We start from the raw sequence: 18176 nt of genomic DNA on the forward strand, positions 1-18176 counted from the left end.
GGTGCACTTATAACAAGAACTATACTTTATAGTCTATAAATAATGTCCCTTAGAGGATACAGAAATGTTATGTATGTCTAATTTCTCATATATCATGTGCTATTATCAGAAGAGTAAATATGCTAAAAAGCTATCACAGAATTATTTACTATACACTAAAATATAGTAGGTTTTATCCCTTCTTAATGAAATATAGGGTGATCTTCAATGCCAGGTCGGCTTAATCAAATCCCTTTACTAAGCCTAGGGAGCCCTCTACTAAGTTTAGGGAGCTCCCTACCTATAGCAATGCGTGGCATCAGTAGGCTACAATACTTAGCCCCCAGAATCACATAGGCGGCATAGATGTAAGAAGCAATCAGTATGAAAAATGTATTAGAGTCAGTTCAAAGACATAAGGAGAGGGCAGATTTGCAGTGTCTTATAATAAATCTAATAAAATAGGCTACAGGTATAACACTCTTGCTTCCAAGGGGGTAGTGCAGAGTAGCATCAAGTGAACTGTAGTTTCATCACCTCCTTGTTTGCCGTTACAGGAAGTTGAAGCCAAACTTTTCTTGAAACCAATTTTTGGTAAAGATCTTGATGAGCAGTGTGTCCAACCAAAACCTAATATACAGCAAATTTTCAGTTCAAGAAATAACAGGTCCATATACTGTTAAAAAAGTGTGAAGGATTTAAAATACAGAAATCGTGTGATTCCTCTCCCTACCTTGCTTTCATGCAGAGCCAATATTATCCCTAAATATGTTCACAATTGCAGAGGTGATTTCCTAATGGTTGATCCAAAATTCTGTACAGCCTAGAGCTGATAGAGTGCTTGTAATATGGCTCAACCAGGTCAATTTTTTTAAGCCTTCTAGTTACTCTGTCAGCTCTGGGTTTCTCTAAATTCAACCCAGTTCTAGTCAATTCTTGACGGCCTTTGTTAGAAATGGGGTCTCTGGTTGGCAGTTAGTTTGCACTCTGTCCAAGCAGGGACCCTCATTCTAGTCAGGGTACGGGAGATACACAACTCAGATAACCCCTGCTCCCCCTTTTGGTAGCTTGGCGCAAACAGTCATGCTTATCTCAGAGGCAATGTGTAAAGTATTTGTACCAACACACACAGTAACACAGTGAAAGCACCACAAAAGCACTCAACACCAGTTTAGAAAAATAGCCAATATTTGTCTGAGTAAAACAATACCAAAACAACAAACATCCAACATTCACAAGCAAAGTTATGAACTTTCAAAGATTAAACTTGAATATAGCGCTTAGAAACACAAATGCTTCAATTTGGTGTTATTAGGGCGTCGTGACGGAGTCGTTCCCGACAATCTGACACCAATGGTGCCAGTCACGGAGTCGAATGGACCCCCAGGTACAGTAGCTTTTGAAAATGAGGAAACAAGCTGGTGCATGGAGATGAGGTGGCGTCGGTGCAAAGCATTGGTTCCTTACGCTCTGGTGGGGTCGATGTCTGATGGGTCAAGACCCGGTGGGGCAGCCTCACGGGGTCGCGGTCATGCCACAGGGCTGCCGGTGCCGCAGCAGAGTTGGGTGCCAAGGACGTTGGTGACATGGCACTTTGGTCTCACAAAGTCACTGGATGTCAGCGGCTGCTGCAGTGTCAGACTTGCAATGTCGGTCAGGGTCATTGCACTCCAGCGGGTACCACAGCTTCAGTTGCAGGCGGCACGGGGTCAGGCAGCGGCGTCAGTCCAGGTGTCGTCCGAAGTCGGTGCACTTGGTTGTGCACCGGCTTTAACTCCCAAGGGCCCAGAAACTGGAAGAGGCACCCCCTGGTGAGTTAGGGTCCACAGCAAGTGAACCCAGAGGCTGGTAGGCAAAGTCTTTGCTGTCCTTGAGACTTCTCAATAGGAGGCAAGCTCAGTCCAAGTCCTTGGAGAAACTTCACAAGCTCGATACACAGCAAAGTCCAGTCTTTGTCCTCTCTAAGGCAGAAGCAGCAACTGCAGGCCAATCCAGCAAAGCACACACAGCAAAGGGGCAGTACTCTTACTCCAGCTCTTTTCCTTGGCAGAGGTTCCTCTTGATCCAGAAGTGTTCTAAAAGTCTGGGGTTTTGGGTCCACTACTTATACCCATTTCTCCCTTTGAAGTAGGCAAACTTCAAAGGAAAGTCTCTGTTGTTTACAAGATCCTCCCTTGCCCAGGCCTGGCCCCAGACACACACCAGGGGGTCGGAGACTGCATTGTGTGACGACAGGCACAGCCCTTTCAAGTGCAGGTGTCAGCTCCTCCCTCCCCACTCTAACCCAGGAGACTCATCAAGATTTGAAGGACACTCCCCAGCTCCCTTTGTGTCACTTTCTAGGGGGAATGTACAAACAGCCCAACTGTCAGACTGACCCAGACGTGGATTCCAGAAGCAGGCGGAGGCACAGAATGGTTAAGCAAGGAAATGACCACTGAACCTCTGAAAGTAGCATTTTCAAACTGACAATCTCCGGAATATTTCAGTATGAGGACATGTAAAACACACCACTACATGTCCTACCTCTTACATACACTGCACTTTGCCAATGGGGCTACGTAGGGCCTACTTTAGGGGTGACTTACATGCAGTAAAAGGCAAGGTTTGGGCCTGGCAAGTGGGCATCCTTGCCAGGTCGAATTGGCAGTTCAAAGCTGCACACACAGACACTGCAGTGGCAGGTCTGAGCCATGTGTACAGGGCTACTCACGTGGGTGGCACAATGAGTGCTGCAGGTCCACTAGTAGCATTTGATTTACAGGACCTGGGCACCTCGAGTGCACTTTACTAGGGACTTGCTAATAAATCAAATATGCCAATCACGGCAAAGCCAATTACACATACAGCTTACACAGAGAGCACTTGCACTTTAGCACTGGGCAGCAGTGGTAAAGTGCCCAGAGTATCAAAAACCGGCAAAAACAAAGTCTAGCACACAGTCAAAACATAGGAAGCAGAGACAAAGAGACAGGGGAGAATATGCCAAGGATGGCAGGTCAAATACATGCCCCCGCCATAAAGTAGGGAAAACTACTGTAACCAGTGAGACCTAGAAAGGCTCTCACATCTGTCTAGGTATTTGGGGGCTCCCAAGCCAGAATAGTGTCAATTTGTGGTTGCAGGGGAGCCACCTGGCCACTCCCCACCTGGTGTCCCAGGTAAAGCACAGAACCCTGCCCTATTTGGCACTTACTGGCCTTAATAGTGAGGCCTGACTTCTGCAAAGCCTTCAACACTTCAAAGAGGTGTTGCAGGTGTTCCTCCCAGCTGGAGCTGAACACTGCAATGGCATCCAGGTAGGCTGTCCTGAAATCCTCCATCCCAGCCAACACCTGATTGTCCAACCTCTGAAAGGTGGCAAGGGCAGTTTTCATCCCAAAGGGTATAACCCTGAACTGGTGGTGCCTCTCTGGGGTGGAAAATGCTGACCTTCACTTTGCTCCATCAGTTAAGCAATCTGCCAGTACCCAAAGTTAAGTCAAACGTGGCAGCTCCCAACCGACTTATCAGCTCATCACCTCTGGGGATGGGGTGCGCATCAGTCTTGGTGGCGGTGTTGAGTTCACGGTAGTCCACACAGAACCTCAGTTCTGGGATGGCACTGGCGGCAGCAGCCTCTGTGACCAAGACCACTGTGCTGTCCTAAGGACTGCTGGAGAACTCAACTACCCTTAACGTCAACATCTTGGAAACTTCATCCTTGATGCTGGCCCTAACCTTGTCAGTCACCCTGTAGCCCTTGTGTTTCACAGGTGAACTGGTTACAGTGTCCGCATCATGGGTACGCAGATCAGTGACCACTGGGATCAAGGAAAACAAGGAGGCAAACTTTCCTAGCAATTGGCGACAGTCCCTCTATTGCTCTGGGGTCATTGTTGGGGAGAGATTCACAACATCCACAGACCCATCTTCTTCTTGAGCAGACAGGAGGTCAGGAAGTGTCTCACTCTCCTCCTCCACCCCATCATCTGTTGCCAAGAGCATAGTTAGTTCAGACCTCTCAAAGTAAGGTTTGAGGCGGTTCACCTGCAGGACCCTCAAAAAGTTCCTGGGAGTCTGCAAGTTCACAAGATAAGTGACATCAACCTTGCGCTCCACCACCTCTAAAGGCCCAGTCCACTTGTCCTGACGAGCAAGACTCTCCACTGGGGACATGACCCACACTTTCTAGCCAGGCCGAAACATGACCAGAGTGGCATTCTGGTCATACCAGCATTTCATGTCCTCCTGGCTTGCTTCTAGGTGCTCCTGAGTGAGTTTCCTGAAGGTGGCAGTCTGGTTTCTGAAGGCCAGAATGTAGATAAACATGTCCTGGTGGGGCTTACTGGAGGTTTTCTTCAATCTCTCCTTTAGCAGACTCAGAGGTCCCCTCAGAGGGTGGTCATACAGCAGTTCAAAGGGGCTAAAAGCAAGTCCCTTCTGCGGTACCTCCCTGTAAGCGAAGAGAAGGCTTGGCAAGAGGACATCCCACTTACACCTCAGGGGTTCTGACAGACCCATAACCATGCTCTACAGGATGCGGTTGAACCTTTCAACTAACCCATTTCCTTAGGGGTGGTAAGGAGTGATGAACTTGTAGGTTACCCCACACTCCTTCCCAAGAGACTTCATATAGGTAGATATGAAGTTGGTATCCCTGTCAGATACCACCTCCTTGGGTAACCCCATGCAGGTAAAAATCCCCATCAATGCCCGGCCCACCACAGGGGTTGTAATTGACCTCAGAAGGATGGGTTCTGGGTACCGGGGGGCATGGTCCACCAAGACCAGGATAAACCTGTTGCCCATGGCTGTCTTGGGATCCAGAGGCCCCACAATGTCAACTCCCACCCGCTCAAAAGGGGTGCTCATGAGAGGAAAAGGTTCGAGGGGGGTCTTGCAGTTACCCCCACTCTTGCCACTTGCCTGACAAGTTTGGAAAGACCTGCAATGTGCGTCAGAGTGCCTTCGCATTTGGGGCCAGTAAAAGTGGGTGACAAGCCTCTCAAAGGTCTTGTCCTGTCCCAAATGTCCTGCTAAAGGCACATCATGAGCCAGACCCAGTAGGAAGGCTCTAAAGCACTGGGATAACACCAGCACCCATGATGCCCCAGGCTCAGCAACCTTAGGCTCACTACACAGGAGGCCAAACTCCCAACAGATCCAGTCTGATCCAGACTCCTTGCCAGATGCCTGGTCTGAAGCCTGTTGCTGCAGACCCCCAAGAGTAGGGTATGACTTATTTGCCTCACAGAATTCTTCCCTGGTGGGACCCCCTTCCTGCTGCTAATGGGTCAGCTCGGGTACCTCCCCCAGTTCAGCCACATGTTCCCCTGTAGGCTCCGGGGCATCTCCCTCAGGTTTAGCCTCCTTTTGGACTGCTGGAACTTCTGGGGCCGGTTTCCCGCACCCCTTGCCCTTTCTCTTCCTGGCCGGCACCTGGACCACTTTTTCAGGCTCTAGGGCCTTCTGATCACCCTGACGGGCTGCCATAGACGGGTGGTCACACACGCCCACCCAGGCAGACTCAACATTCCAGATGTGACCTGTCTTCCACCTCACTCCAAGGGGAATCCTCCAGGTCATTGCCTAGCAGACACTCAACAGGCATGGTTGGACTCACAGCTGCCCTCAAGGAACCTGAGACCCCCCCACTCAAAGGGAACCTGCGGCACCTTACACAGGTGCTCTGAGTTGTCTGCCATGTCATAGTTTGACTCTTGCTCTAGGCAAGACTGCTGGTTTAAAGATGACAGTACTTATGTTTGTAGCTGACTAGGCCAATCCTACAACAAGTCGCAGCTGTCATCCCAACCCCCTGGCTCACAGTCAGTACCTCACCAAAAACTCAAACAGTAAAAAGTGATTTGTGGCCTTTACACATGGAGTCAAGAGTGGGACAACTCAGGGAGGTCGTGGTTATGGCCTCTAAAGCTGGCACTGGGATAACGCCAATAATGCATTGCCCTTGGGCAAGTGTCCTCTCCTTGATGACAGCCATCTGAACTGCAGTTAGAATTTTCTCAGTGGGTGCAAAGCATTGATCTGCATTAGAGTATAAATGTGATTTATATGCTATGGGCCCAGTATTGCCTTTGTTAAAGGTGACACAAGTGAACCCAATAGCCCAGCAATTATTCTGATGACCAAAATGTTTTGTTATCAAAGGCGTGTAAATGTTTTGCTTCTAGCATTCTCAGGAAGCTCTATGCCATTAGCCATATTGTGTAATGGGTAAAAGAGATGTAACACCAAGTGGGGAGTAAAGTCCTCTTAATAGTTCAAGCTCGAACAACCTACAGCCTAGTTAGGTGCTCTCTGTTCAGCGGAGAAGGATCTTCCCCAAGACCACAGACATCTCCGTATAACGGTAGAGTACCTGTTGTGTGTGAGACCGTGATAGTCAGGGTATCCGTAATTTAGTGCATAAGCCCCATGTTGGGCACAATGTCGTAGTTTGACTTTTGCTCTAAGCAAGTCTGCTGGTTTAAGGATGACAGTACTTATGCTTGTAGGTGACTGGGCCAATCCTACAAGTCGCAACTGTCGTCCCAACCCTCCCGGCTCACAAGCAGTACCTCACCAAAAACCCAAACAGTAAAAGGTGATTTGTTGCAGCCTATACACATGGACTCAAGAGTGCAGCCTTTCAGGGAGGTTGTGGTTAAACAGAGATTACCCCTTTCTCACATGAACAACACACAGGTAATGAAGGGGATGCAGTAAAGTTTCAATAGGTTTTATGAACAAGACTGCAATCTATGATAAGTTGCAAGGGCTGCAATGATTAGGATAAGAAATAATGCAAGAAACAGAATGGTAAAAGCTAGAGTCATGAATACAAATTCTCCCACCATCTTGCAATAACATAAAATGTGAAATATATGTGATATAGGCCCTACTACCCTAGCATGATGAACCTAATCTCTAACCAAAAGAGAGCTGGGTGTGTTAAAGCTAATCTGCCAGTACCATGTCCATGAGAAGAGCTCCCAAACCTTGTTACTTTGGAATGAGGTCTCTCAATCAGTCTCCGTGGGGTCACAAAGACTGGGTCAGCATCAAGGCGACGTGTAGCATAGATAGCGTCAATGGCATCTGGTAGGAATCTCTCTGATTATCCTGTCTGTGTGAGATGTATTTATTCAGATCGGCTAGGACCCCTGATGCAGATATGTTACCAAACAAGAGATAAGAAAGCATGCTTGGGGCGGCAGTTATATAAACAATTCCCTGAAAGGTACAATATGTTACTGGCACAGGAAAGTGGGAAAGTACATTATGTAACTATCTACGTATCTAATTTATCTTTGACGCTGATAGTGACACCTTTACAGAATGGCACTGATAAGGTGAAACTAAAATATCTTCCTAACTATAAACATGGCAGCCATCTTGGAAGAATTAATTAAATAAATGTGCTAAAGCAGAGCAAGCTAAGTAGGTTAAAAGTCACTGGGTGACGCGGGCACAGGCCTGCAAGTCAAAGGCTAAGCTAAACTCCTGATTCCCATTAAAACTAAATAGGATCCACTACAGCCACATCTACTGGGTGAAGTAGATGAGGAACTACTTGCTCTTCAGACACCAGATGACATCTCTCAGTAGTCACACTGGCTCCTGTGTCTCACAGAGCCTCCAACCTCTGTCCACTGATGGTAACCCACTGACTGTACTTCTTAGTGTTCTCAGGCACAAGGATCTTCTGGACCACCTCACTGTCCCCTAGTGAGACAAGGGCCATCTCAGTTGGCTCCCACCCTTCTCCTGGAACCAACTCCTCCCCAAGCACTACACAGGCCAAACCCCGTGACTGAGCACCAGTGGGTGCCTATGTCCACTTGGGACATTTGGGGTCCCCCCTCATGTGACCCTCCTGATCATATGCAACATTCGCGAGGCCCCCTCTCTGCAGGTTTCCCTGTAGAGATCCGTGGTTTCATCTCACCTGGGGAATGGGAATCCTTACCATGGGAACTGGGTTGGGGCCCTTTAGAGAACTCCCCCTGTTTACCCTTACCCCTTGCTTCTTCTGATGGGGACCCTGCTCACCATTGGAGGAGTCTCCCCCAAAACCTCTTTTGGACCCCGGTGCTCTCCCACGGGTCCGCTTCCTGGGCAAGCTTCCTGGGATCAGTCAGCTTGCTGTCAATTAGGTGCTGGTGCAGCTCTGGAAATAAAGACTATATAAGTGCTCCCATGCAATCAAATTGTACAGCCCCTCATAAGTTGTTACCTTGCTGCCCTTCACTCAACCATCCAGTGACCTGCAGAAAGAATCTCTACATTCCAACTAAGTTTGGGATTCCTTTTTCTTATAGGATCTAAACCTTTCCGTGTACTGCTCAGAGGCGAGACCATACCTAGTTAGTAGGGCATCCTTCATGATAGAATAGGTGAGTCTCTGAGGATCCCTCAAGGATGTCAGGATGCCCCTCCCCTTTACCTCAAAGTGCTTCCATAGACTCCTTCCCTAGTGACCTCAGGGACCATGTTCATGTAGAGAGCTATAAATCACAGATATATGTCATCCTTCCTTTTGTAATCCTTCACTAGATTATTTGGGATGTGAATCCCCCTTTCAAGCTGCACCTTAGTATTGCTGCCACCATCTCCGCTGGACTGGCTCCTTTGGTCCAGCTCCCTCAAACTTAACTAATGAGTCAGAAGAATATTTTTCTCTTTCATGGCTACTCTTTTCTCTTGCATTTCCATTTTAAGCTTTTCTAACTCAAATTAGTGCATTCTCTCTGCATGTCTGTCCTGCAACTCCTCAGGGGTTAGACCTTTGGAAGAAACACCACTGCCTGCCCTGGAGGCCCTACCCCAGGGAAGTCAGGGTTACCCAACACAGCATCATGTGTGCTCATTTAGATTCACCTCTTCTGTGTGCCCCTCCAGCCTCCTTGGCTGCCAACCAGGCCCTCAGCGCCTTTTGCAGCTCCTTTTTCATAGCGGAGCAGGCAGGAACGTTTTTTGCAAAATTGTTTAAGCTGAGCCACTGTATACTCCTCCAGTTTTCCAACTCAAACACAACTTTTGTAGCAACAGCTGGTGCATACCCAGATTGAGGCATGCTTGTGGGAGAGGTTCAATAAAAATGCAAAAAAGCAGAGATACCCCAAGGGGAAAGAACAAAAAGGAGGAAGAAAAAAATTCACAGAGAAAAAAACAAGTAGTATGTTGTCATGTAATGGTCTGCACTGAAAACAGCAGTGTATACCAATCACTGTGCTATCCTCACAGCTGATCACCATTGTTAGAAATGGTGTCTCTGATTGGCAGTCATTTTGCACTCTGTCCAAGCAGGGACCCTCACTCTAGTCAGGGTAAGGGAGATACACAGCTGAGCTAACCCCTGCTCACCCCCTTTTTAGCTTGGCACAAGCAGTGAGGCTTATCTCAGAGGCAATGTGTAAAGTATTCAACACACACAGTAACAAAGTGAAATCACCACAAAAGCACTCAACACCAGTTTAGAAAAATATTTATCTGAGTAAAACAAGACTAAAATGACAGAAATCCAACATACACAAGCAAAGTTATGAATTTTCAAAAATTAAACTTGACAATAGTGCTTAGAAACACAAATGCTTCAATTGGGTGTTATCATGGCGTTGTGACAGAGTTATTCTCAACAATCTGACGCCAATGGTGCTGGTCACGGAGTTGCACAGACCCCCAGGTACAATAAGTGAAGAAACAGGCCGGTACACATTAATTTAGTGAAAGGATGGCAGAGTAATGGGTTGCATGGATAAGTAGAGGGACAGGTGCAGGAATGGCAGAGAAAAGGGATGGCTCAGTTGATGGACAGGTGAATAGATGGTATAGTAAATGGTGGGATAGATGAGTGGGTGAACGGATATGTGAATGGATTGCAGAGTGGATGGATGTGTGAATGGATAGCAGAGTGGCTGAATGGCTGGATAGATGGCAGAGTGGATGGATGGACAGCAGAGCGCGTGTATGGATAGATTAATGGCAGTGGATGAATTGATGGATGGAGGTGAGGCTGGATGGATGGATACATGGATGGTGAAGAGATGGATGGGTAGATGAGAGAGTGGCAGAGTGGATGGATGGATTGCAGAGTGGATGGGTGGATGAAATGAGAAAAAAAATTAATGATAGATGAAAAAAATCAATGAATGGCAGAATGTAAAGATGCAATAGTGGATATCAGTGGGTGGATGGAATGGTGAAAAGATTAATAGATGGATGGAAGAGATAAGAGAGCTCTTTTAGGGAGGTGTGGACACACTCGCCTTGCTTGTTTGGTGCCAGCTGAGCTTTTATTTCAAAGTGAGGGTTCTTTTTAATTTCTGGCTATTCCCTTGCCCAGCTTGGATGGTTATTTCCATTGTAGCCACTGGTGGGGCCACAAGTGGATCTAAGCAAAGTTGTTAAATAAAGCTGCCTCAGTTCAGTGAACAATTGAGGGTCAACAGGGATTTTGAAAATACTTAGATATAGTTCAGGCTTTCCTTCCGATGTAAGTATTCCCCAATCTGCTAATAAGGCTTTTTGGGCCAGTTTAGCTTTGACAACATTCTGGCTTGACCACCAGGTAACTGTGGTATCCCTTCCACCACTGGTGGAAAAACAAACAAAACCTACACAACACAAGTTGGAGGAAAACACTTTCTCTAGTCCTGGCAAAACTCTTATCACCCCTAGAAGGGTTCCTCTGTTTAAAACATAGTGGCAACCTCTGCAATGATATGTTGGCGTGAAAAAAATAATTTTGTTCATTTCAGGTTTCTGTCTTTGAAGGAAAATCCTCAAGGCATCACTGGATGCAACTAGCCTCTTTGGCTGCAGGTGTGGGAGGGGTGTGTGGGGGGCGTTCAATGGCTTTCAAGTTCAACACTTTAAGATGCTCTTGATGCTCAAATTTGAAAGGTAAGCAGTGGTGATTCAGGAAGCTTGAGTGGTCTCTAAAAACTTCTTGCAGACTGGAAGATCTCAGAAAAGGGTTGACTTCTGTAATTTTCACTTAATTTTCTCACAGAGCTGGCTTCTGAGAGGCCACGGTGGTGACTCTATCAGGGTGCTCAGCCAGATCACTGTATAAGTCAACTCCTGCATAATGGCATCATCTTCATTCGCACTGTATAATAGGGCTTGAAATGGAAAAATAGAAGTGCAGGTACTCTGTACCAGAGTACCTGCTTATTTCTGAGAAGTGCCGGTACTCTCCAATTAAAAGTATTACGTTTTTCTTGAGAAGTGCAGGTACTCTCCCTCTAAAACTAAAAAAGTGCTGGTACTCTGTACCGGACAGTACAGGCCCATATAAAGCACTGCTGTATGAAAAGTGCATACATGCATATGTACGTAAACAAAAATGTGTTGGGGACATGGCCACGAAAATGGCCAGGACGTTTTACCTTTGAGGATTTCCTCTCGCCCCGTGTGCATCCTTCTTGTTCCTTGAGTATCCTTTCCTAAAATAGATGCCCCCCCACCTGGGATCATAACTGGCGTCCGCCGCTTCTATTCAGAGGCACTTTTGATGGCTTGACGTGGGGCTGGGAGCCGCCGCAAGGTTGTGTGTGATGTAGGTTGCTTCTAGGCCTGTGTGCCATTCCATGCTGCCTGACAGGCCCCTGGGGTGAAACCAGCACTATGTGACTGTGGGGATCTGATTACTTCCCCTTCAGTTACTAGATAGTGCTGTGAGGGCTTCCTTCTGAGATCGGGAGCCCTTTGCGATTCAGCTGCTGAATGCACCCTTCGGCAGAGAATCCGTCGGCCACAGGGACTGCGGGACCACAGGGTCTCTGAACACGCTCTCTAGTCCTGCATTCATGCCCAAGGGAATGTAGAGGTGAAGCTGACCCGCAGGACTGCTGCAGTGGGAGCCCACTTTGTTAGCGTCAAGTCTTTGGAGGGACGGGGTGGCCCCCTCCCCGTTGGTGACTGAAGATATGGTTGCTATTCTGGGTGTATTTTGAAGAGGCTTGATCTCCTGCTGTTTTAGAGCACTTTGGGGAGCATTCAGGCCCCTTGCCTGCATTCATGTTACCCTGGTGTTTGCTCACCTGCCTCAGTTGCCTGCTGGAATCCACCGGAGGCCTGAGGGTAGGGTCTCCCCCAAAACTGGAGCTCCTACGTGTTGGCATGCACAGCTAGAGCATTGCCTGGTGTGGCACCCCCTTCCATCTCTGCCTTTTTAACTTTCGGAGCTGCGTACCGGGGGATGGCAAAAACATTACCTGCAACTGGCAGCTGTAGCTGGTCGCTCCTTGGAGAGTGCTGTCTCTTTAGGTTCTATAGGTGGTTTGGAGTAGGCCCCTTGCTGGTGACAACTGTTGGAATACAGCCCGCAACACTGGGTTCTGATCGGGGTGCTGTGCTCCCTGCTAACTTGTTAACTAGACTCGCTTCCCCCTGCAGTCATTGCCCATGGGGAAGGTCTGAACCCAAGGCCCTTGCCAGTACAACACAGTGGAGCAGTATACTACACTTCAGCGTGGCACTAACAGACAGACATGCCGGGAGAAATACAAGCCATCATAGTCCGGACGCACAGGAATGGGAACCTTCTTGAGCTGATTTGTTGATTGTGATTAAGGGCTCCAGGGTGGCCCTGAAGGATAAGATTGGAATGATGCCCATAGAAGTCAACTTGTTTTGCACTCTCCACAAGGTCTCCTAAAGAGTGCACTCTGCTAAGGAGACTATCAGGAGCCTTCTGCTTGATATGACCTGTGGCAACAAATGGCTAACGTTCTTTCCAATTATGGCATCACTGAAGGACTGGGCGTAAGATGCGTAGGGGAAAATACAACGTGATAATGTTTGGCTCCTGGGCTTCCCTGAGCGAGCTGAGGGACGGGAGACTAAACATTTTGTGCAACTGTGGGTGCAGGAGATTCTGAAACCAATAAGCCTCTCTGACCACTTTGTTGTGGAAAGAGCGCATATGACACTAACTGATCCACCCTTCCCGGGCAATCATTGCTTGCATCCTGAATTACAGGGACAGGGACTGCATTCTTCTTGCGGCCTTTGAGACAGATACAACTCACTCGACAACCACAAAATATTAATTTGTCTGGATTACGCACATCGAGTCAAGGGAGACAGGAAATCCTTACTGGAAGTTAAACAGAAACTGAGGGCCATGGGCTTGAAGTACTTGGTGCTGTACCCTGCCAAGCCGCAAGTGATCTCAGATGGCAAATGGCATTTTCTGATCACCCAGATTACGTTTTGGTGTTAACAAGAAATGTGGGTTGAGGTTCCATGCAACAAAGTTGGCTCTTGGAGAGATAGATCAAGCTGAGAGCGGAGTGCTCGTAATAATTGGAAGGCCTGAGACAGAGCTGGGTTACTGGAACCCCACCCAGACAGGAAGCCTGTGTCTCCCCGCATTGTGATTCAATCAGATGGCAATATGGCTGAGGATCTTGAGCTGATGAGTGCAGAGAAGGGAGATGGTGCGTCGGCAGGCACAGAGTCGGAAACCAATGCCATGTTGCAGAGACTGCACATCATGACACTGCCTTAACTTTAGTGTTTCTGTTATGTTGTTGCTACAGTTGCTGTTGTATGTGATGGTGAGCCTAATCTACCCATGCCAAGTTTGCGTCCTTTTTCCCCAACATCCTAGGGATTCTAGAGGTACCCAGAGTTTTTGGGTTCCCCTGGAGGAGACCAAGAAATTAGCAAAAATACAGTGAAAAGTTAATTTTCTTTTAAATGGGAAAAAAGGGCTGCAGACGAAAGCTTGTGTTTTTTTCCCGAAAATGGCATCAATAAATTGTTTGCAGTGCTAAAATCATTGTTTCCCCAGCTTTCAGGAACAGGCAGACTTGAATCAGAAAACCCCTTTTTTCAACAAAATTTTGGCACTTTACTGGGGCATACTCCATTTTTACTATTTTTGTGTTTTTAGACTCCTTCCAGTTAGTGACAGAAATGGGTATAAAACCAATGCTGGATCTCGGAAAGCTAAAAATTTCTGAAAAGTAGACAACATTCTAAATTCAGCAAGTGGTCATTTGTGTAGATCTTTCCAGGTTTTCCTACAGAAAGTAACAGCTAAAATAAAAATATATTGAAATTGAGGTGAAAAAAGAGCCATTTCTCTCCATGTTTACTTCTATACCTTTGTCCAGCTATGGCAGATTGTTTAAAGCAATATACTGTTACATCAGCTGGACTCTTCTGGTTGTGGGGATATATAGGGCTTGTAGGTTCATCAAGAACCCTAGGTACTCAGAGCCAATAAAGGGGCTACAGCAATTCACTTGGTGAAATATAAAAAGTGAAAAATAGGTATCAAGGAAACCTTTGTATTTCCAAAACGGGCACAAGATAAGGTGTTGAGATGCAGTGGTTATTTGCACATCTCTGATTTCAGGGTCCCCACACTAGCATGTGAATTACAGGGCATTTCTCAAATAGACATCTTTTTTACACACTGTCTTACATTTGGAAGGAAAAACTTTTAGAGAAAGACAAGAGGCAATAACACTGGTTCTGCTATTCTGTGTTCATCCAAGTCTCCAGATAAAAATGATACCTCACTTGGGTGCGTAGGCCTAATGCCCGCGACAGGAAACGACATGGACACATCACATATTTACATTGAAATCTGACGTGTTTTTTGGAAAGTGTCTAGCTGTGGATTTTGGCTTCTAGCTCAGCCAGAACCGAGGGAAACATCGCAAACCTGTATATTTATGGAAAGTAGACACCTAGGGAATCCAGGATGGGGTGACTTGTGGGGATCTCACCAGGTTCTGTTACCTAATATCCCTTGCAAACCCCAAAATTTGGCAAAAGATATACCTTTTCCTCACATTTCAGTGATGGAAAGTTCCGGAATCTGAGGGGAGCCACAAACTTCCTTGTACCCAGCATTCCCCCAGGTCTCCTGATAAAAATGGTACCTCACTTGTTTGGGTAGTCCTAGTGCCCGGAACAGGAAATGCCCCAAAACAAAACATGGTCACATCACATTTTCCCAAAGAAAACTGAGCTGTTTTTTGCAAAGTGCCTAGCTGTGGATTTTGGCCTCCAGCTCAGCAGGCACCTAGGGAAACCTAGCGAACCTATAATTTTTTTTAAACTAGACACCTAGGGAAGTTCAGAATGGGGTGACTTGTTACCCAGAATCCTGTGCAAAACTCAAAAGTTGGCCATAAAAAACACTTTTTTCTCACATTTCGGTGATAGAAAGTTCAGGACTCTGAGAGGAGCCACAAATTTCCTTACACCCAGCATTCCCCCAAGTCTTCTGATAAAATGGTGCCTCACTTGGGTGGGTAGGCCTAGTGCCCGCGACAAGAAATGCCCCAAAACACAACGTGGACACATCACATTTTCCTAGGGAAAACTGGGCTGTTTTTTTGGAAAGTGCCTACCTGTGGTATTTGGGTTCTGGCTGTGACTTGTGGGGCTCTCACCAGGTTCTGTTACCCAGAATCCTTTGCAAACCTCAAAATTTGGCCCAAAAAAAACACTTTTTCCTCACATTTCGGTGATGAAAAGTTCTGGAATCTGAGGCAAGACACAAACTTCCTTGTTCCCAGCGTTCCCCCAGGTCTCCCAATAAAAATGGTACGTCACTTGTGTGGGTAGGCCTAGTGCCCGCAGCAGGAAATGCCCCAAAACAAAACATGGTCATCACATTTTCCCAAAAAAGAACTGAGCTGTTTTTTGCGAAGTGCCTAGCTGTGGATTTTGGCCTCTAGCTCAGCTGGCACCTAGGGAAACCTAGAATACCTATATTTTTATGTGAAGTAGACACCTAGGGCAATCCAGAATGGGGTGACTTGTGGGACTCTCACCAGGTTTTATTACCCAGAATCCTTTTCAAACTTCAAAATTTGGCAAAAAACACACCTTTTCCTCACATTTCGGTGATAGAAAGTTCTGAAATCTGAGAGGAGCCACATATTTTCTACCACCCGGCATTCCCCCAATACTCCTGAAAAAAATGGTACCCCACTTGTATGGGTAGGCCTACTGCCCGCAACAGGAAGTGCCCCAAAACATGACATGGACACATCACATTTTCTGAAAGAAAACTAACCTGTTTTTTGGAAAGTGCCTAGCTGTGGATTTTGGCCTCTAGCTCAGCCGGCACCTAGGGAAACCTAGCAAACCTATACATTTTTTAAACTAGACACATAGAGGAATTCAGAATGTGGTGACTTGTGGGGCTCTCACCAGGTTCTGTTACCTAATATCCTTTGCAAACCTCAAAATTTGGCAAAAGAAATACCTTTTCCTCACATTTCAGTGATGGAAAGTTCCGGAATCTGAGGAGAACCACAAACTTCCTTCCACCCAGCATTACCCCAGGTCTCCTGATAAAAATGGTACCTGACTTGTGTAGGTAGACCTAGTGCCCGCGACAGGAAATGCCCCAAAACAAAACATGGTCACATCACATTTTCCCAAAGAAAACTGAGCTGTTTTTTGTAAAGAGTCTAGATGTGGATTTTGGCCTCCAGCTCAGCAGGCACCTAGGGAAACCTAGCGAACCTATACATTTTTGAAAACTAGACACCTAGGGGAATTCAGAATGGGGGGAGGTGACATGTTACCCAGAATCCTTTGCAAACCTCAAAGTTTGGCCATAAAAAAACACTTTTTTCTCACATTTCGGTGATAGAAAGTTCAGGACTCTGAGAGGAGCCACAAATTTCCTTACACCAGGTTCTATTACCCAGAATCCTTTTCAAACTTCAAAATTTGGCAAAAAACACACTTTTTCCTCACATTTCGGTGATAGAAAGTTCTGAAATCTGAGAGGAGCCACCGATTTTCTACCACCCAGCATTCCCCCAAGACTCCTGAAAAAAATGGTACCCCACTTGTATGGGTAGGCCTACTGCCGCGACAGGAAATGCCCCAAAACATGACATGGACACATCACATTTTCTGAAAGAAAACTAACCTGTTTTTTGGAAAGTACCTAGCTGTGGATTTTGGCCTCTAGCTCAGCCGGCACCTAGGGAAACCTAGCAAACCTATACATTTTTTAAAACTAGACACCTAGGGGAATTCAGAATGGGGGGTGACATGTTACCCAGAATCCTTTGCAAACCTCAAAGTTTGGCCATAAAAAAACACTTTTTTCTGACACTTCGGTGATAAAATGTTCGGGAATCTGAGAGGAGCCACAAATTTTCTTACACCCAGCATTCCCCCAAGTCTTCCGATAAAATGGTACCTCACTTGGGTGGGTAGGCCTAGTGCCCCCGACAAGAAATGCCCCAAAACACAACGTGGATACATCACATTTTCCTAAGATAAACTGGGCTGTTTTTTGGAAAGTGCCTACCTGTGCCGGCACCTAGGGAAACCTAGCAAACCTGTATATTTATGGAAAGTAGACACCTAGGGGAATCCAGAATGGGGTGATTTGTGGGGCCCTCACCAGGGTCTATTACCCAGAATCCTCTGCAAACCTCAAAATTTGGCCATAAAAAACACTTTTTTCTGACATTTTGGTGATAGTAAGTTCAGGAATCTGAGGAGCCACAAATTTCCTTACACCCAGCATTCCCCCAAGTCTTCCGATAAAAATTGGTACCACACTTGGGTGGGTATGCCTAGTGCCCACGACCGAAAATGCCCCAAAACACGACGTGGACACATCACATTTTCCTGAGACAAACTGGGCTGTTTTTTGGAAAGTGGCTACCTGTGGAATTTGGGTTCTAGCTGAGCCGGCACATAAGGAAACCTAGCAAACCTGTATATTTATGGAAAGTAGACACCTAGGGAAATCCAGAATGGGGTGACTTGTGGGGCCCTCACCAGGGTCTATTACCCTGAATCCTTTGCAAACCTCAAAATTTGGCCATAAAAAAACACTTTTTTTTTACATTTCGGTGATAGAAAGTTCAGGAACCTGAGAGGAGCCACACATTACCTTACACCCAGCATTCCCCCAAGTCTTCCGATAAAATGGTACCTCATTTGGGTGGGTAGACCAGGTGCCCGCGACAGGAAATGCCCCAAAACACGACGTGGAAACATCACATTTTCCTAAGGGAAACTGGGCTGTTTTTTGGAAAGTGGCTACCTGTGGAATTTGGGTTTTAGCTCAGCCGGCACCTAGGGAAACCTAGCGAACCTGTATATTTATGGAAAGTAGACACCTAGGGGAATCCAGAATGGGGTGACTTGTGGGGCCCTCACCAGGTTCTATTACCCAGAATCCTTTGCAAAACCCAAAATTTGGC

This window comes from Pleurodeles waltl, chromosome 11 (assembly GCF_031143425.1).
Source record: "Pleurodeles waltl isolate 20211129_DDA chromosome 11, aPleWal1.hap1.20221129, whole genome shotgun sequence".
NCBI classification, from domain to species: Eukaryota; Metazoa; Chordata; class Amphibia; order Caudata; family Salamandridae; genus Pleurodeles; species Pleurodeles waltl.